The sequence below is a fragment of the Camelus bactrianus genome, chromosome 12 (assembly GCF_048773025.1).
Source record: "Camelus bactrianus isolate YW-2024 breed Bactrian camel chromosome 12, ASM4877302v1, whole genome shotgun sequence".
Taxonomy (NCBI): domain Eukaryota; kingdom Metazoa; phylum Chordata; class Mammalia; order Artiodactyla; family Camelidae; genus Camelus; species Camelus bactrianus.
Window position 1 is genome coordinate 51,040,206 of NC_133550.1, and position 19,682 is coordinate 51,059,887.

Genomic DNA, 19,682 nt, shown 5'->3' on the forward strand with positions numbered 1-19,682 from the left:
GCTTTGGGAGTTTCCACTGCAGCGACCAGTAAGTTTGTAGACTTGGGTCGAGTGCGATATTGTTGGGGATGCAGTTTCTGCCGGCCCCCTCCCCCACCACCCTCCACCCTTTGCCAGCGCAGTGACGACTAAAGAGTGGGTTCCCTCCCTCCTTCCTCTCTTTTCCCTGAACGATTCTGCTCGGAAGTAAGAAGCTTTTCCCTTGTCAAAGCGGTGCTGACCTGATTGTCTCTAAGCTCTGGGGCAATTTATAGCTTGGTAATACCGAGAGATACCGAGCTGGGAGGTTCAGCGAGTGGGGGAAGGGACAGCGAGCTGGGCGAGGGGCGGAGCGGAACCTGGCGCCGGGTGGGAGCCGGTCCATTCTCTGCTCCACAGGTGAAAGGCTTTCAAAATGCAGAGAAGTATGGTCCCTTTCTCACTCACTGACCTTGTTTAACGGTCTTTGAACCTCTGGTTTGTTTCGCTTAAAATCCTAGCAGTTGTGTAAACTTGATCAATAGCTACAAAAGAGAACTCTCCTAATCGTGTTCTTTATTTTACTGAGAAGACCATCACAGCATCTCAGTTAAGGAAATAAATAGCTATCTCAATTCCCCAAACCCATCCACTTTGAACCGGAGTTTCATTAACATTGGTTTGCAAAGGTAACTGTATCAAGAATTCAATTAACAGTAACACATTTCTTTAAGTTTTAATTAAATCTCTCCAATTTATATAATGTTTAAGATCCTTATTCTAAGTATAGGGGGAAAGAAGACAACCTGATAAAAAGTAATCCTTTTCATGATAAACAACCTGTGTGTTCTACAAAACTGTATCTCTATGTAAATACGTATCTTCCATTTAAAAAATATTCCTCAAATCTTATTTTAGAACAATTTCATAGTTGGAGAAAGCTAATAGATGTTATTTTAAAATCAACTTTGAGTATTTGATGGAGAACAAAAAAGGATGAGGAAGAGGAGCAAAAGAAGAATCAACCACCTGTCTAATATTGTTTGCCATTAAGTATCTTCATTAAGATAGGATCATTATTAATCTAAAAGATATTTTGATTCTAAAAATACTCCTAATATAATCTCTAGATTCCAATAATTAAAAGCTGCATGCTTTCAAAAGCTACATCCAACAGCTGCTTGTAGAAACAGGTACACTCATTTTAGAAGAAATTATTAAGTACAATATGATTCCATATTAGTTATCTCTGTTCCAGACTCTGCTCCTATCATCAGTATTTCAGCCAATTTCTCTTCCTGTCCACCTTACATCCTTCTCAATAAGCAGCTCTCAGTGGTCAGAATTCTAGACAACATGAATGGTGGTAGACATTTGTGTCCCAAAGTTCCTTGTGGGAGATTGCAAGCTAATGTAAGAAATGGGTTTTACATGTATATTGTGCTTAACTTTAGAATTAAGAGCATTTCTGATCGTGAATATCAAGAAGACTCTACTTACACACTGTATATAGATACACTGTAGTTTGTGCAGAATTAAGATTTTTATTCTCTCCCCTATTCTTACGTTCTCCCCAAGCTCAGAGAATGAACTAAAGATATCTATCTGGGTTGAATATCATGCTGTTCTGTTGCTGAGAGTAGATACCATCTCTTTGCCTCTATAGTAGACTCACCTCCATTCAAGGAAAGAACAGGTCAATTGTCTTTTGTCTTTATTCCATTTCTCAGGTACTTTTAAAGTCTAAAATCTCTGTGTCTTATGCTACTGACTTTGAACTCATCTCCTGATTTATATGGTAGTTTTAAACAATTATTTGCTATTTTCAGAGCTGTTTTTATCTTTTCTATTCAGTGTTTTGCTTCAAAAACCCACTTTTGTTCATTTTTCTTCACATTTTTGCTCTGAGATCTCGTCACCATTTTCTTTTTCAATGGATTCATCTATTTACTACCTTAATGTTCTGTTTGCCATCTATTTTAGGCTACAGGCTCAGAATAGAAATTAAATTGGATTGGGGCACTTAGGAGGAAAGTGTGTCTTATGGCAAGAGTGGGAATTAGAGACTAGAAACCAGAAATTCATTAAGTGCAAACTTAGTCAAGGTTTTCTATAGACCACAGAAGGAATACGGAAAGAATACATGAGAGAGGTACCAAGAAAATTCTCCACGTTGTGTAAAGGCTTGATGACTGGTACTGAAGAGTTCCATGTAGTCAACACTCTGATATGTCATTAAACTTCATATCTATAATAACCACACCAGTTGTCTGGCGAAATCTACTCATAGGTATCATTATTCAGCGTTGTGAAAAAAAAGAAAAGATATCAATTTTTCTATATTTTGCCTGAAGAGATTTTTACTTTGTTTATATAGATTCACGTCTCATTATTCATTTTATTTTATATCTATATATTTTCTGCCATTGCCTTTCAAGATACAGCCTCCTCACCCCCTCCTCTCTAGGACAGATGATTCACTGATTGTTTTCTGGAGCAAAACTTTGGATAGAATTCCTGCTTCAACACTAATTGTCTATTCGATCTTGAGAAATGTACAAAACTCCTCCGAGCCCCAGTTTTCTCATCTGTGATATATACATAAGACCACAACATGTATCTTTAGGTTTTGCTGTGATGGTTAAGTAATGCAGTGTATATGAAGTACCAGTTCCAAGTACCTAGCAAGGACTTAATCATATTAACCATTATTATTATTTTATCATTATCATTCCTATTGTTATTGTTTTTCAGATTTCTAGGAGATGGGATTCCTCCAATCATCCAATCCATTTAAGGCAACAGTGAAGTGTACATGCTTACTTATGAGCAATGAAGTTAGAAGAGACTTAATCCATCTTGTAAGAACTTGTTTACACATAATCTTCTGTCTTGCAAGTGTTGATCTCAGACTGTAAGCTTCTAGGAGATGAATAATTTTTAGAGAATGTGCACTTAAATATTTTTTGTCACTAATATTTAATTTATATTACTCTTTAAGAAAAATCTAATTCCAGTGCTAAAAATATGAGCACTGATTTTTTTTTTTTTAGGAAGAAAGTGGAGCCATCCACGTGTTTTAAAAATACTTAAAGACAGTGGAGCCATCCTTTTTGGTTTCCCTTCCAGCTCTTTCTCTCAAGAACATTTTGGTTTGACGGTACTGCTAATGATTTTATAGCCAACTGGTAAGGAAAAAACATCAGGGCTGTATCAGAATTAGATAAAAAGAAATTAACCACTTGGCTTTTTAAGATGGAAAGCAAGAGTTTTAAATAAAGAGAATCTAGCAGTGAAAGAAGAAAAGAAAATGAATACAGATGGAAGTCACATCAAATCTTCGTCTCTGGGGCAGAGAGTAAAAGCCCCATGATTGAACTACAATACTTCATAATTTCCAAAGAAAAGAAAGACCTAGCAGTATTCAATGTGGCTTTACAAAAGCCATTTCTTAAACTTATGGCTAAGAAAATATTGAAAATGAAAAGGAGGACAGCGACTCAAAAAGTAATATACAGTGTCAGGCTGCGGAAGTTAGGAAAGAAAATAATATTTAGGCGAACCTACCTCAAGGGTAAAATAAAAGCAGTTTGAGCTAATGTTAGCCAAAGGTCTCAGAGAAAACAAACGATAGATTTTCCAAACACTCTCTCATACAAGGAATATACTGTGGTGAAAACAAGTTCCTAACAAAGCAGAGCAAAACTAAATTTTATATTTTTTCCCTTTAAAATCAGAGGGAGAATTTCTGTTTAACGAGATATATAAGAGAATGATAGTTCAACATCTTTCTTCAATGTATGTGGGGGGAAAAAAAGTGTGTATGGAGAAATTTACTTGCCAAAAGCCATAGAGTTAGTTAAGGTAGGGTAGCGCATTATTAAGATAAGGAAGATCTTTCCTATTTCTGGTTTACTTTTTAATTTTTTTAAATTATGTACAGATGTTGAATTTTGTCTAGGTTTTTTTTGCATCTACTAAGAAGGCAATTTTCTCAGTTTGTTAATGTGGTGACTTATATTAGTATGTATTTTAATACAGAATTAACTTTGCACCTATGATAAAAATTAACTCTCATATAAATTTATCTTTAAAATAAATTACCGCATCTGCTTTGATGATACTCTGTTAAGATGTCTGCATTGCTATTGTTGACTAAGATTTCACTGTAATTTTCCTCTTGAGCTATGCTTGCTCATTTTGATTCAAGGTTACTGCAGCATCAAATAACACGTATTGGGTCTGTGTTCTTTTCACTGTGTAGCAAAAAAAAAATTCACATAATTTATAGATAGCTCGTTTTATGCCCTGTATACAAAACCTTTGCTTACTCTAAAGTTATTTTTTAAATTTATTTATTTAATCTTTTTTTTTTAATTTATCTTTTTTTTTTTAATTTATCTTTTTTTTTTAATTTATTTTTTTTTTAATTGAAGTATGGTCAGTTTACAATGTTGTGTCAGTGTCTGGTGTACTACTCTAAAGTTATGAAGACAGTTTCCTAAGCTTTCAGCTAAAATATTTGCTTGTTACTTTCAAAATTTAAATAGGCAATCCATCTGGAATTGATTTCTATGCATGTTAGACTGCGGGGTCAAGATTTATTTTTATTTTCCATGTGGATAGCTGGTTGATTTCAACTTCTTATTTTTACTACTTTTTTATTGATTATAGAACATATACCATTTACTTACTACAATCTCATACACACTTTTCTATTTACCACTTTCTCAATAATGCTGTAAGCTAGGAAAATGTAATTCCATTTATTCCCATGCCATCATTAGCATAAATCTGAATTTAAATTATACAAATATTTAAATCTACATTATTATGCTTAGTTTTATACAATATTCATTTATCTTTACCTACAAACTTTTGTTGTTCTTTTTCATTGTTTCTTTTTTTTTTTTAATCTGCTTTTATCTGGATTTGGTTTCCTCCACTTGAAAAACATCTTACAACATTACAACTTGTGGAACAAATAAGCTATTCACAAATTATCTGAGCTTTAGTTTGTTTTAAAATATCCTCATCTTAATTTCTGAAGTATATTTTCACCAGAACATAGAATTGTAGGCTGATAATGTGTGTATATTTTCTTTCCCCCAGAACCTCAGAAACATCATTCCACTATCTTCTAGTTTGCATTGGTTTTGATGAGACATGAGTGATATATTTTTTTTCTTTCTCAGATTACATAAAACATGTTCATTTCTTTCTGCTTTTAGAATTTTCATTTTTTAAACAATTTCAGTATGATTTGTTTGATTTCAGTTTTCTTTGTGTTTAGTTTATTGGAATCCAGCCACACCCATGTGTTTATGTATTGTCCATGGCTGCTTCCACACTACAATAGCAGAGATAAGCACTTGGTACTCCCAGAAGTTGTATGATCTTCAAAGCTTAGAATGTTTGCTGTCTAGTGTACAAAGAAGTTTGCTGATTCCTGGCTTAGGCAAGTATGTGGACCTGAATGAAGTCAGCAACAATGAAATGTGTAAGTTGGGACTCATTTGGGAGATGTTCAAAAGATATATTTAAAAGTCTTCCAGGTTTGAGGTAGGAGGTGATGGAGAGGGAGAAATTTAGACAAGAGACGAGATTTCTGAGTTGGTTAACTGAATAATTATTAGAGTCATCGACTAGAGAGCAAATAAAGAAAAAGCATGTTTTAAAAAGAATGTAGTTCCATGTGGGGTTTTAGAGTTTAAGGTGCATATGGAAAAGAGATAGGGTGATGTGACTTAGATCAATAATACCTAGGTCTGGGAATTTGGTCAAGGTTAGAGATAACAATTTGGGGATTGTTACTGTTAATTTGTGATTGGATTCATAGAGAGAAGTAAGAAAGAACACTCTTGCCATTTATATTATTTTTCTAGCATAAGCTTTTTAACAAGGGAATAAGCAAGCATACTGGTATCTCAAATTTAACCCTGCTTAAAATGTTCCTTAGATCTTAATTTCATATAAAGAATACCATGAAGAGATACCTTTACTTATAACAAACGAATAATAAAGTTTATTTGTAAGGCAACTGTTTGGAATTTATATATATTTGAATGGAAACACTGTCAAAATACTCCTCTAGAGAATTCATAAAACCCTACATGAGCTATTATACAAGGTTTGGTACTAATAATCTCATGTTGAGCATCCCTAACCACCACTTCTAATGTTGTTTCTATAGGAGAAAAACATCAATACTGTATCTCAGAATGTCAAAAAAAAGATCTTTTTAAAATTAGCGTATTTTATAATGGCAATACGTTGTTTTTTAAGGAGTATTTTACCCATATCATCTTAATCTTCTAGTCCTCTGATGTCATTTCCATTGTTCCCACTTAGCAGAGGATGAAAGAAGGTCGGGTTGTTTAAAGGGCTTGCAATTAAGGGGAGCAAGCAGTATAACCTAATTCTACCAATGCTACGTCTTTTGTTTTACCCATTCTCCCTCTTTACTGTCTGCACTGGTAGTGGCAGAGCACACATCGATGCCAGGAAAATACAGAAGGGAGTACCCAGGGCTAAGTTCAGGGTATGCCAATAAGCATGAACAAAACTTGGAGCAACCAAGCAAAGGTAGTCATTTTAATTCAATGATCAGAGTAAGTGTTTTTCCCAAGAGATGAAAGAACCATGATGGTGTTGGGTTAAAGAGTGAGAATTTAACATTAGTGATGTTGAGATGAGCAGATGGGGAGAGATTCTGTGCATATCTTAACACATCAGAGGACTTTAGAATTGATTAGGAGAAGCTCAGTGAAAAAGAATACGGACTGCTTTGAAAACAGGTAGCAAAGAGCCAGTAGATAATGGTAATTTAATCAAGCTTGAATTGACCTAAATTTTGGGAAATTAACTTTGCTGTGCTGCCTATTCCTAAGGCTACAAGATGGATATTTGCTCACAAGAGAGGGACTAATAAAAATTAAAGTATATGTAATTGAGATTTCGATGATTTGACATTGTTTGAAGTTCTTAACTCTCTTATCATGAATATTTATGTTAGTCATGCCAAAACATTCAGCCTCATTTTAATAAAAGACCTAAGAAAGCTGCATCTTGCAGGCACATAATTTAAACAATCTACTCAATGATTATTGCTTATTTTATTATTTTCAAAATGTCTCCATTTTTTCCTGCTTAACTATGGGTTTCTCAGCTGAATGATCCATGTGTTCATACTTTCACTTAAACTGCAGCGTTTTCCAAACATTAAAAAACTGAACTGCAATTTTTATTTAATTTCAATTAGAATAAACATTCAATTCTCTAATGTGTAAGATTTTAAGTTTTATATGGTACTTTAAAATTTTTGTTGCGTTTTATCTGTTGGCAAAGCACATACTGAATCATGCTAAAATTAAAATGATTAAGCAGTCTATATTGTTAATATCCCCAGAAATTGACAGACATTGAACTTTTAAATATAAAATAATTTACAGCTTAATTATAGTAATTTTCTTTAAATAACTGTCTTAAGCAAGTATTTCTTTAAAAACTGCCTCAAGCCTCAATTCTGTTGTTTTTCAAGTAACCAATTATAAGATAGAAACTCATTTCATATCCTTTCTTCTTTGAAAATATCTTCCTTCTGAATGCCTCACAATATTTTTTTGCTGTTCGCTTTTTTGCAAAGTTGTTAAAGCTTTAAGTTTTTTGTCCTTTATAATTACAAGCTTAAGGCTTAATAGATGTTTAACACATGAAGCTTATGGAGAAATTTATGGAAAGTTATTGCCTGTCTATTTATTATTTTTGTAAGTCTGTAGCCAAAGGTTTGGTTGTGGGTCTGTGAGCATTACTGAGAAGAGCTGGACATGGAACAGACAGATGCAAGACGAGCTAAACGCTTACATGTAATATGCCAGATTCTATCTGGTACCATGTCTGAGGCACGAGGGCCTTCACTGAACAATTGCTACAGCTTCACTTTTATTGTTCAAACGTCATACAAGTATCTCTGGACAACCCTATTTTGGCATCATACACAGAAGATGATTTTGGAAAACAGACCTCTTATCTAACCACACCAACACAAAAACATATGAGACATATATATGAAATAACAAATTCAACGTTATCACTTACAGATTATATATTTCCATGTGCAGAAAATATAAAGGATCTACAAACATAGTCTTAGAATGAATTTACCAAGTGTTCTAAATGGTCAATATACAAAAAGAATTGTAATATCTATTAGAAACAAATAATTAGAAGTGATATTTAGTATTACATCATGTACAATAACATCAAGGGATATTAAATACCTAGAAATGAATCTAATAAAATATGGTTATGAAATCTACGTTAAATATTATAAATAAAGCTGAGAGAAATTTAAGAAAATAAATAAATGAAAAATACCATATTCTTATAGTAAATAATAAATCAAAATTTCTGTTATTAATTTATAGATCCCGTTCAATAGCAATTATAATGTAAATTGAGAAGCTACTAAAAATTTATATGACACTGTAAAGGTTTTATAGTTTCCGTGAAATTCTCAAAGAAGTTCAACAGAATTAAAAGTCTTACACTATTAGATAGTGAAACTTACTATAAAGGTTTATATTCATAACTGTGTGTTACTGGTACAAGAATAAACAAATAGTGGGAAATATACACAAAATGTTATGATAACTCACAGAGAAAAAAATGTGACAACGAGTGTGTATATGTCCGTGAATGACTGAAAAATTGTGCTGAACACTGGAATTTGACATATTGTAAAATGATTATAAATCAATAAAAAATGTTAAAAAAAAAAAGAATAAACAAATAGTTCAATGAATCTGAAAGTAGAGTCTAAGAACACTCCCACATATATATAGTTACCTAATTTGTAACAAAGGTACTTCTATAATTCAGTGGGGGAAGGACTTATTTTCAACAAATATGCTAAGCCAATTGGGTATTTGTATCCAATTGCATAACGGAAATAGGTCAGAGATCTAAATGTGACAGCAGAAACGATAAAGCTTCTGTAATAGAGTATAGGAGAACATCTTCAACATCCTGAGGTAGGCAAAGAATTCTTCAGTAAAACCCAGAAATAGCTAGCCATTAATGGAAGGACTGACATAATGGACTTCATTAAATTAAGAACTTCTCATCATCAAAAGACACCATTAAAACAATGAAAAAGCCGATCACTAATTGAGAGAAGCCATTTGTAATGCATGTATCTGACAAAGGATTTAACTCCAGAATGCTTACAGAGTTCGTAACTTCTTAGAACAAGCTAGGAACTATAAAAAAAAAAATACTGACAAATTAAACTTTATCGTTATTAAAAATCTCTTCAAAAGAAACTTAAGAAACTTAATAGACAAACTACATATTCAGAAAACTTATTCATAAACATGTATCGGATTTGTATCTAGGATATATTAACAACTCCTAACAACACAATAATAAAAAGTCAGCTGAACAATTTAAAAAATGGAGGTCAGAATTTAACATATGCTTCACATAAGATAAATGTATGAATGGCTAATAAGTACATGAAAAAGTGCTTAGATCATTCATCTTCAGAAGATTTCTAATTAAAACCACTCTAAATATTTCCACAAAACCTTACAACAAAGAGAAGTGCAAGACAAGATCACTTTAATGGTTAATTCTTCTGTAAAAAGTTTGGTAAAATTATCTCAAATCCTTCTCAAACTCTTTCAAAAATCAGAAGAGGAGGAAATACTTTCTTCACACATTCTATGAGACTAGCCTGACAAAAAGCTAAAAACATCACAAGAAAAGTACTGACCAATATTCCTTATGAACACAGATGCAAAAATACTACATAATATACTAGCAAACTGAATCCAACAGCCTATTTAAAGGATTATACACCATGACCAAATGGAATTTGTTCCAGGAATGGATGAGTGGTGGTGAGGAATACAAAAATCAGTAATAATATTCCCAATTAATGAAGGAAGGTTAAAACAAACACACAAACACATGGTGACTTCAATTAAAGTACAAAAAGCATTTTACAAAATCCAACCCCATTTCATGATAGTACCATTCAATAAACCAAGAATGAAAGGGCGTTTGCCCAAAAAGATAAAGGGCATTAGGAACAACCCACATCTCACATCATTCTCAGTGGTGAAATACTGAAAGCTTTCCCTTTAAGATCAGGAAAAAGAAAAAAATGATTCCACTTTTGCACTTCTGTTCAACACTGTACTGGAAGTTATAGCCAGAGCAAGTAGGCAAGAAAAAAGAAAAAAGGCATCCAAATTGAAATAGAAGAAGAAACTAAAATTATAGTCTCAGATGACAGGATCTTATATATGTAAAATCCTAAAGAATCCACAATACAACTATTAGAGGAATAAACAAATTCAGGAAAAGTTGCAGAATACAGCATCAACACACAAATATTATTTGTATTTCTATACATTATCAATGAACAATCCATTTAGCAAAAATTCCATTTATAACAACATCAAAAATAATAAAATATTCTTGAAACCATATTCAATGTCTTATAACTGTTAATGGAAAAGGATCTGAAAAAAATATATCTGAATCACTTTGCTGTACATCTGATACCAACACAATACTGTAAATCAACTATACTTCAATAATAAACAAAATTATAAAAGAATAAAAAAATCAGGAATAATTTAACAAAGAAAATAGAAAACTTGTATATTGAAAACTATAAAACACTGCTGAAAGAAATTAGAAAGGACTTAACTAATTGGAAAGACATCTCATGTTCCTGAATTGGAAGACTTCATTTCATTAAAATGGCAATACTCTCCAAAGTTATCTACAGAATTAATGAAATCTCTATCAAAGTCCAGTGACCATTTTGCAGAAAGGGAAATCTGACCCTAAAATTAATATGAAATTGCCAAGAACCCTGAAGAGCCAAAACAATAATAGAAAAATGGAAAACTTAAATATCCTGATTGCAAAACTAACTAAAGAGCTGCAGTAATCAAAACAGTGGCAGTGCATAAGGATAGACATATAAACCAATGAAATAGCTGTGACAGGACACAAGGAAGTCAAACATCTATGGCCAACTAATTTTTGACAAGGGTGCCAAGATCATTTAATAAGGGAAAGGACAATCTTTTCAATAAATGGTGCTGGGACAACTGTATAGCCATGTGCAAAAGAATGAAATTGTAATCCCATCTCACACCATATATAAAAAATAACTAAAAATCTTTCAGAGGCCTGAACTTAAGAGCTAAAACTCTTAAAAGAAAACAAGTACATCTTTCTGACCTTGGGTTTGGCTATGTTTTCTTAGATATAACAGAAATAGCACAAAAGATAATTAACCAGACTTCATCAACACTTAAAGCTTCTGTGCATTAAAAGACACTATCAACAGAGTTAAGACAACCTCAAAATTGGTAGAAAATATTTGCAAACTATTTATCTGATCAGAGCGTTTAGTATCAAAATATTTAAGCAGCATCTGCAACTCACCAACAAAAAGACTTACAACCCAATCAAAATCTGGGCCAAAGAATTCAATAGACATTTTCCCCAAGAAGATACACAAATTGCCAAAAAACACACGGAAAGTGCTCAATATCATTAGTTGTTTGGGAAATTAAAAACCACAGTGTCATACCATTTCATACCTGTGAGGATGGCTATAATAAGTTTATAAAAAGTGAAATAAATGTTGGCAAGAGTACTGAGAAATTTTAACCTTTATACATTTTGGCAGTTCCTTGATAAGTAAAACAGAATTGCCATAGGACCTAGCAATTCCATGATTAGATATATATTCAAAAGACCTGAACACAGATACTCAAATACACATTTGCAAAGAAATGTTCACAGCAACATTATTTGCTATAACCAAAACTTGGATTACAAGCCAAAGGTCCATCAACTGATGAATGGGAATACCGCACATGCCTACAACGGAATACCGCTCATCCATGAGGAGTGTTGAAGTACCGATACACGCTACAACATAAACAAACCTGGAATACATTACACTAAGTGAACAAAACCCTGAAGGAAATGCCACATATTACTCCATTTATATGAAATATCCACAGTAGTTAAATCCATAGAGATCCAATGCATGTTATTCATTGCCAAAGGCTGAGGAGAGGGATGAATGGAGAGTTACTGCTTAATAGGGCAGGGTTTTCCTTTTGGAGGGATGAAAAAAATTCCTGGAACTAGAGAGTGGAAACGACTGAATAATATGGTGAAGTACTAAATGCCACTGAACTGTACTCTCTAAATGCTCAAAATGATGAATTTTATGTTGTATGTTATATATATTTTTCCACAATTTAGAAATCAGTGGGAAAAGAAGACAGATGATCCCATGTGCCCAGAAGGAGAGAGAGAGAAGAGCATAACACTGTATGTTTTATGTGTTAACAGTGTCACCTTTGATGGCCATGTGTTGTATGGTTAAGAGGGATCAAAAGGATAGTTGTGAGACTTCTGAAATGTGTATTCTAATTGAATAGTAATGGGGTGCTGGACTGAAGTTTCTTCAGTAAGGAAGCTGTTGCAGCTTAGCATCTATATAGGAAATTTGCTGAATCCTCATTTTCATACGTAATCTAAGTTCTGTGACCCCCTAGTTAAATCTGAGGTATTTTCAGGACACATGTTTCACAGTTCAGATGCCCCTGCTCAATGACTTACCAGTGTATCCTGTCAGCCTCCACAATATTAAAGAAATGAAGTCTGAGGAAGAACTATGAGGTCTTTTTATTTTGCTTTGGTTTATGTGTGTTTCTTTTGCATTATAACCCCGTCCCTTTAGCTTCTTCCTACAACCCTTTAATCACACAGAGTCCTCTAAATTTTCCATGTGCCTTCAAAATTGTGATGTCCAGCACCTGTACAAGCTCTGACTACAGATACGAAGCTCTTAAATGCAAGTCACTTTAGAACTTCTGCTTCTGGGCTATTTTAAAGCTATTTTTGACTTCAACAATTGCAAACCCTCTAGATTTACAGGTTTCAGCTTTACAGGAGTATACAAATGAGATATTTTGTATTTGTGAGAGTCAGGAAAAGATGGAGCAACCCATGTATGCCAGTTTCCCTGCATAACTACAAGTTCATTTTTAAAGCCAATGCTATACTTCTCTATAGTGTTTCAAAACACATATTAATGCCTGTACCAAAGGGATTCCACTGGTCTCAAACATGTATCACTGCAGGCATTCACTTCTATTGCTTTCATTCCAATGGATTTTAGAAAGTTTTCTAATTCAAAATGATTAGGAACGCATTTTCTACTATAAGATATTCAGGCATGTTCTTTAACAAGTTCTTTATTCTTTATACATCAGAAAACCTTCTATTACTTAAATATTGATAAAAATTTTCATTTCTTCACTGCGCATTTCACAGCAATGCCTTTCCTATATGTTTCAGAGTTTTTTAAACGACATAGATAACATGATTAACTTGTATTTCCACCTCATATCATACAATATAAAATTCTTCATGGTTATGATACTTCAAACTGTGCACTTTTTATTTATGCTCCCAAATAAACAGACTTCCAGTATTTAATCATCTAGGAACAAAACCAAAATTACAGTTTAGTGAGCATCATTAAGTGATGACCAGGCACATGTAATACTTTATTCCACTTAATAAAATATCAGTATAACCTAAAGTGGAAGATACTGATACTTATAAATTATTTAAAAATTATAAGAATAGGATAACAAAGCCATAGTCTTTGAATAAGTATTTTATTTCAACATGGAAAACTTCACTTATAATCGAAAGATATAATTTTAAGGAACTGGTATCAATTGGTAAAATCTAAAGTACGACAATTAAAATTCCCTTGTTAATTCCAAATTTAACAGATACACATTACTTATAGATTAAACAGATAAACAACAAGGACCTACTGCATAGCACAGGGCACAATATTCAATTTCTTGTAATAACATAGAATGGAAAAGAATCTGAGAAGAAAAAATATACATATATGCACATGTTGAACAGAATTGCTTTGCTGTACACCTGAAACTAACACTGTAAATCAACTATACTTCAATAAAAATTTTTAAAAATTAAAAAGTCCCCCAGATACACTGGTTCTTCTATTTAGAATTAAAAAAAGACACTGATTAAGTTGCAGTGCAAGGTGAGGAAAGGAACTAGGTTAGAAAAGTTTAAAAAAAATTTTTCAGTAAGAATAGTAGTAGTGGAAACACTTCAGTCAAATATAAATAATGTAATTTTGGTTTTTAAGGGATATAGCACTCTAGATAGTTCAATAAAAGATTAAATAGGTGCTATATAGGGAAAATAAAGTAATTCCATGTAGCAATTGGAATAACTAATTAATCTCATAAAGTATTTTGGTTTTCTCTAAAATATTTTAACCAAAGCTATTTAGACAGTTTAAGTTATTTAAAAATTGCATAAATAATCAAACAAAATGGTATCTCATGAAATCAAGACTTTGTCCCCCTTTATGTGTAAAAGAAGGAATTCCCTTGAAGATGATGAAAAACATTCCTCTGGTCATGAAGACAACCTTTCAAGGAATGAAAATGAACAGACTTGAATGTCAATAAAGTTTTAAGGCCATATCAACAAAGACAGAATAAATTTCAAGGATAGAATTCTGAACCCCAGAATTTTATTGTTAAGTTTGATACTTTTAAGAATTAACTCAGAAAATGTCACAATGTGGTAATAATAATTTTCTAAAATTATCTAGAATTAAAAATAAGCAAGAAGTTAAGTGACATGTTAATTCATAACATCTAAGAAAACTGAAATCACATCAAGCATCTTTTTCAATCACAACAGTATAAACCTTTCAATTACAAGAAGAAAAAATAGAAAATTCACACAAATGTGAAAATTAAACAACATTCCACTGAACAACCAATGGGTCATAGAAGAAAAGAAATGGGAAGTTAAAAAAAAATCTAGAGACAAATCAAAGTGGAAATACAATGTACCCAAACTTATGGGATGTAGCAAAAGCAGTTTTAAGAAGGAAGCTCAGAGCAAATAAACGCCTATGTGAAGAAACAGGAAAGAGCTCATATAAACAACCTAACTTCACACCTCAAGAAAATAGACAAAGAAGAAAAAACGAAGCCCAGAGTTAGTCAAAAGAAGAAAATAATAGAAATTATAGTAGAAATAAATAAAATAGAGGCTAAAAAGATAATGAAATTAAAAGCTGTTCCTTTAAAAAAGAACAAACAAACCTCTAGGAAGATTCACCAAGATAAAAAAAGAGAAAGGACTCAAATAAGTAAAACTCAGAACTGAAAGAGGAAATGTTAAAACTGATATCACAGAAACGCAAAGGATCATAAGAGACCTACTATGAACAGTAAAATGCCAATAAATTGAACAAGTTCTTAGGTTCTTCTGTGCAAGTGTAAGTAGTGTCATTTGTTATTACTACAAAGAATTGTGGTACTTTTTGTGCTTGTTCGGTTTTCTTTATACTTATGAGAGAGCTAATAAAATGTTTTTAAGTAGAAAATTTCTGTACTCCTAAAATTCTTTCAAATGAATAATCTTTGAGTTTCCATTACATGCAATGTATTCTAAGAAAATACTTTGATGTGTGTAAGGATACACCTATAAGGATACGCATTACAGATACTATCTTTAATAGTGAAAAATTGGCAGTGCTATAAAAGTCTATCAAAATAGAGTTGGTTAAATAGTCTGGTACATCTACACTTCACAAAATACACAGCTGGAGTATAAAACACAATTACAAGGTTTTATATTATACTATGTTACATAAAATATTATGTAATGGTTGCTTTACAACAGCTGTATGAGGTAGATGGTGCTATTATTTTCCAATACAGAAATGACTTTCAACAGAGTTAAGCAATTTGTTGTGTGTTCCATAACAACTAAGTGGCAGCTCACGATCAGAAAGTGAGATAATCTGAATCTAGGGACAATGCTTTTGATCCCTAGGCTACTGATGTCTCTAAATTTATTGACATGGAATATATTCTTAATAAATTACTTAATTATACCAATTATTTAGGATACAGATTAGGACAGTGAAATATATAGCTATATCTTAAAACATTTCTAGCAGTTGTGTCTGAGAGCAAAGGTTTTAAAGTAATTCCAATTTATTATATTTTTGTCTCTTTTTTTCTAATTTTCTATAATATTTATATTCAATCAAAAAATAGATTAACATATATAAAATATTTTTAATATACTGGTGAATATGAGTGAGGGAAATAAAAGAAAAACATATATATTTAATGTAAATATATCTGAATGGTTATTAACTAAAACATTAGTAGAGTTTACATTTAAATGCTAGGTTACAGGAAAAATTTCCTAAACTGTTTCTTTGTATGTGTATTCTATTTTGTCTTTAGTGACAATATGCTACTTAAGCAATAAAAATATAATGAAAATTTAATATAAAAAATGACACAATTTTCTGTTCTTGCACTGAGTATCCAGTGTTTATAGGCAATGATGGTGGCAGGATGGAAACAAACTGTGGGCCTTCTCATCAGTAAACTCTTTAGTGCATGGATAACTAAAGGATGATAGAGTCAAAGATGCCAGAGTAAGCAATTTTCATTCCATTACCACAGCTGCATAAAGACAACTTTCACATACCTGTAGAAATTTCATTAATGTATGTCCTAGGAGAATCTCAGCTTGCAACTTGGCAGCTTTCTCTTAAGACTTAAACCAGGTTAAATTATTGAAATTATTCAGGTTCTCCTGCTTTCACTAATTCAAGGGGTATAAATGTATGTTTTCACAGAGCAAAGAGGAATAGCCACCCACTGGACATGAAGGTTTTAAGAACCCATCTCCCAGAGGAAACGCTGTTTTGAGTTAGGTTAAGTTAAGCTCAAACTTTGTCTTTGTAAGTAATCTCAACACATGACCTAAGACATGAAACTTATAAATATGAATAGATGGCGCATCTATTACTCTTTCAATTCCAAATCAAATCTCACTTCTTATATTTTATTGGGAAAGATCACAGATTTCGAGAATCACAATAACATGAAATGAAAACTTTAGATTAGCTTATTTTTTAAAACTCTTGTCAAGTTTGGCCTAGTCTGTGTTCCCTTTATTACTTTTCTTTCTAACACTAGAGAAATATATTAATAATGCATTTTGAGTTATTTCTCGGAGGACCAGAATCAATGACTGAGAACTATTACTACACAAAGTCAAAAATGTCATTGAGAGTGATTTTGATTCCACAATATTCTTGATCATCATAATGTTTATTAAAAGATCCATTAAAAGTCCATCATGCTAATTTAACTGGGAAAATCTAAAAGATTGCCACCGCATAGCTTCCACTAAATTAACACTGGAGAATTATAACTAGAGCTTTGGCTGTCGTTACTAAGAAATAAATAAAAACTGTAATGATGTATTAATTACAAGCAGAAATCAATGACAGAATTAGCAAGTAAAATTAAATAGTTATCTAAGAAAAAATTTAGTAAAATTTTTTATTCTATTTTTCTTGTAATTCATTGATATTTTGGTGTCAGTATTTGTTAATAGATCTCACTCATTGTAATTCAGACTTTTGTACACTAATTTAAAGCGTTGTAAGGGTAAACCATTCCTGTTTCCTTCCTTCTGAGAGTGTTAATAGGTATCACATTTCCTCCTTATTCCTCTGATGGCAGGCGCTTTTGTAAAGGTGACTGGCCCCATGCAAAGCTTTCTAGTTAGTAGATCAGTCTATTTCTATGGGTTCAGTGAGCAGCTTAAAACAGATTATTATAATAAGATATTTTATGCAAGTTTTATGGTTGCCACGAATAGAATATCTATATAAGTTACATAAGAGAAAAAAAGGAAACAAAGCATATCAATACAAAAATAATCAATGAAACACAAAAGATGACAGCAAGAAAGAGTGACGAACTATAAGCAAACAGGAAGCAATTAACAAAATGTCAATATTAAATTAATTTACTTCCCTATTAATAATTACTTTAAATGTAAATGAATTAAATTCTCCAATCAAAGGCATAAAGTGATAAAAGTGGCTGAGTGGATTAAAAAACAAAACAATAGCAAAACAAGATCCTACTATATACTGGCTATAAGAGACTCTGCATTTATAAACATGCATAGGCTGGAATAAAAAGAATGGAAAAATACTCCAAAAACTACACATGCTAATAATCCTTTTCAAACTCTTCCAAAAAACTGAAGAGCAGCAAATACTTGCAAACTCATATAAGAGTCCAGCATTACGTTGATACCAAAGCCAGATAAAGACAACCCAGACAAAAAAGAAAATTACAGGCCAATATCTGACAAATGCAAGGATGCAAAAATCTTTAACAAAATTGTAGCAAACCAAATTCAACAGCACATAAAAACTTTGTACACCATGACAGAGTGAGCTTTGTTCCTGGGATGCAAGGATGATTCATCATATGAATATCAATTAATGAGATACACCACCTTAATAGATAGAAGGGTAAAAATGATATATTCTCAATAGATGGAGAAAAAACATTCTATAAAATTTAACATTTTCATCATAAACTTTCTTGACAAACTAGCAATAGAAGGGAATTAACTCAAAATTATAAAGGTCATATATGAAAAGCCCAGTGTCACTGTCATACTGAATGGTGAAATTTTTAAATTTTTCCTCTAAGATTAGGCACAAGGCAAGGGTGCCCACTCTAGGCACTTCTATTCAACATTGTACTAGAAGTCCTATCCAGAGCATTTTGGCAAGAAGAAATAAAAGGCATCCAAATCTGAAAGGAAGAAGTAAAATTATCCCCGTTTGCAGATCACATAATCTTATATACAGAAAACCCTCAAAACATTAAAAAAAATTATAAACAATAAATGTATTCAGTTAAATATCTGGAAACAAAATCAACATACAAAAATCAGTTATGTTTCCATACAGTAACAATGAATTATCTGAAAATGAAGTTAGGAAGACAGTACCACTTATAACAGCATAAACATAGTAAAATACCTAAAAATAAACATAAGGAAAAGAAAGGTTTGCACACTGAAACTACAAAACACTGATGAAGAAATTAGAGAAAATACAAACAATTTGAACAACATCCCATGTTTGAGTTGGAAGACAATATTGTCAAGATACTCATACTACTCAAAACAACCCACAAATTCCATGCAATACCTATCAAAATCCCAATGGATTTTTTTTAATAGAAAAAGAAAAAAAACAATACTTAAATTCATATGGAACAACAAAGGAACTCAAATAACCAAAAAAAATTTAAGAAAGAAAAATGCTGAAGAGGCATCTAACTTTCTGATTTCAAACTATATTACAAAGCTACAGTAATTAAACAGTATGGTACTGGCAAAAGGACATACAAATAGACTGATGGAGCAGAATAAAGATCCCAGAAATAAATCTAGACATACATGGCCAACTGATCTTCAAAAGGCATTCCAAGGATACAAAATGGGGAAATGACAGCCTTTTCAATAAATACTGTTGGCAAAACTGGACAGCCACATTACAAAAATGATATTGGACCCATATCTTACACCATACACAAAACCAACTCAAAATATATTAAAGATTTAAATATAAGACTTGAAACTGTAAAATTCCTAAAAGAAATACTAAAAAAGCTTCATGACATTGGTCTTGGCAATGATTTGTTTGATATGACACAAAAAGTATAGGCAACAGCAGCAAAAATAGATGAGTGGGACTATATCAA

The 19,682-nt window shown here is 32.2% G+C and overlaps 1 protein-coding gene across 1 annotated transcript in view; it reads right to left on the bottom strand.

The window, feature by feature from the left end:
- Positions 1-19,682, bottom strand: part of SYT1 (synaptotagmin 1) — a 900,038-nt gene that overhangs the window by 470,916 nt on the left and 409,440 nt on the right. The window lies entirely within an intron of this gene.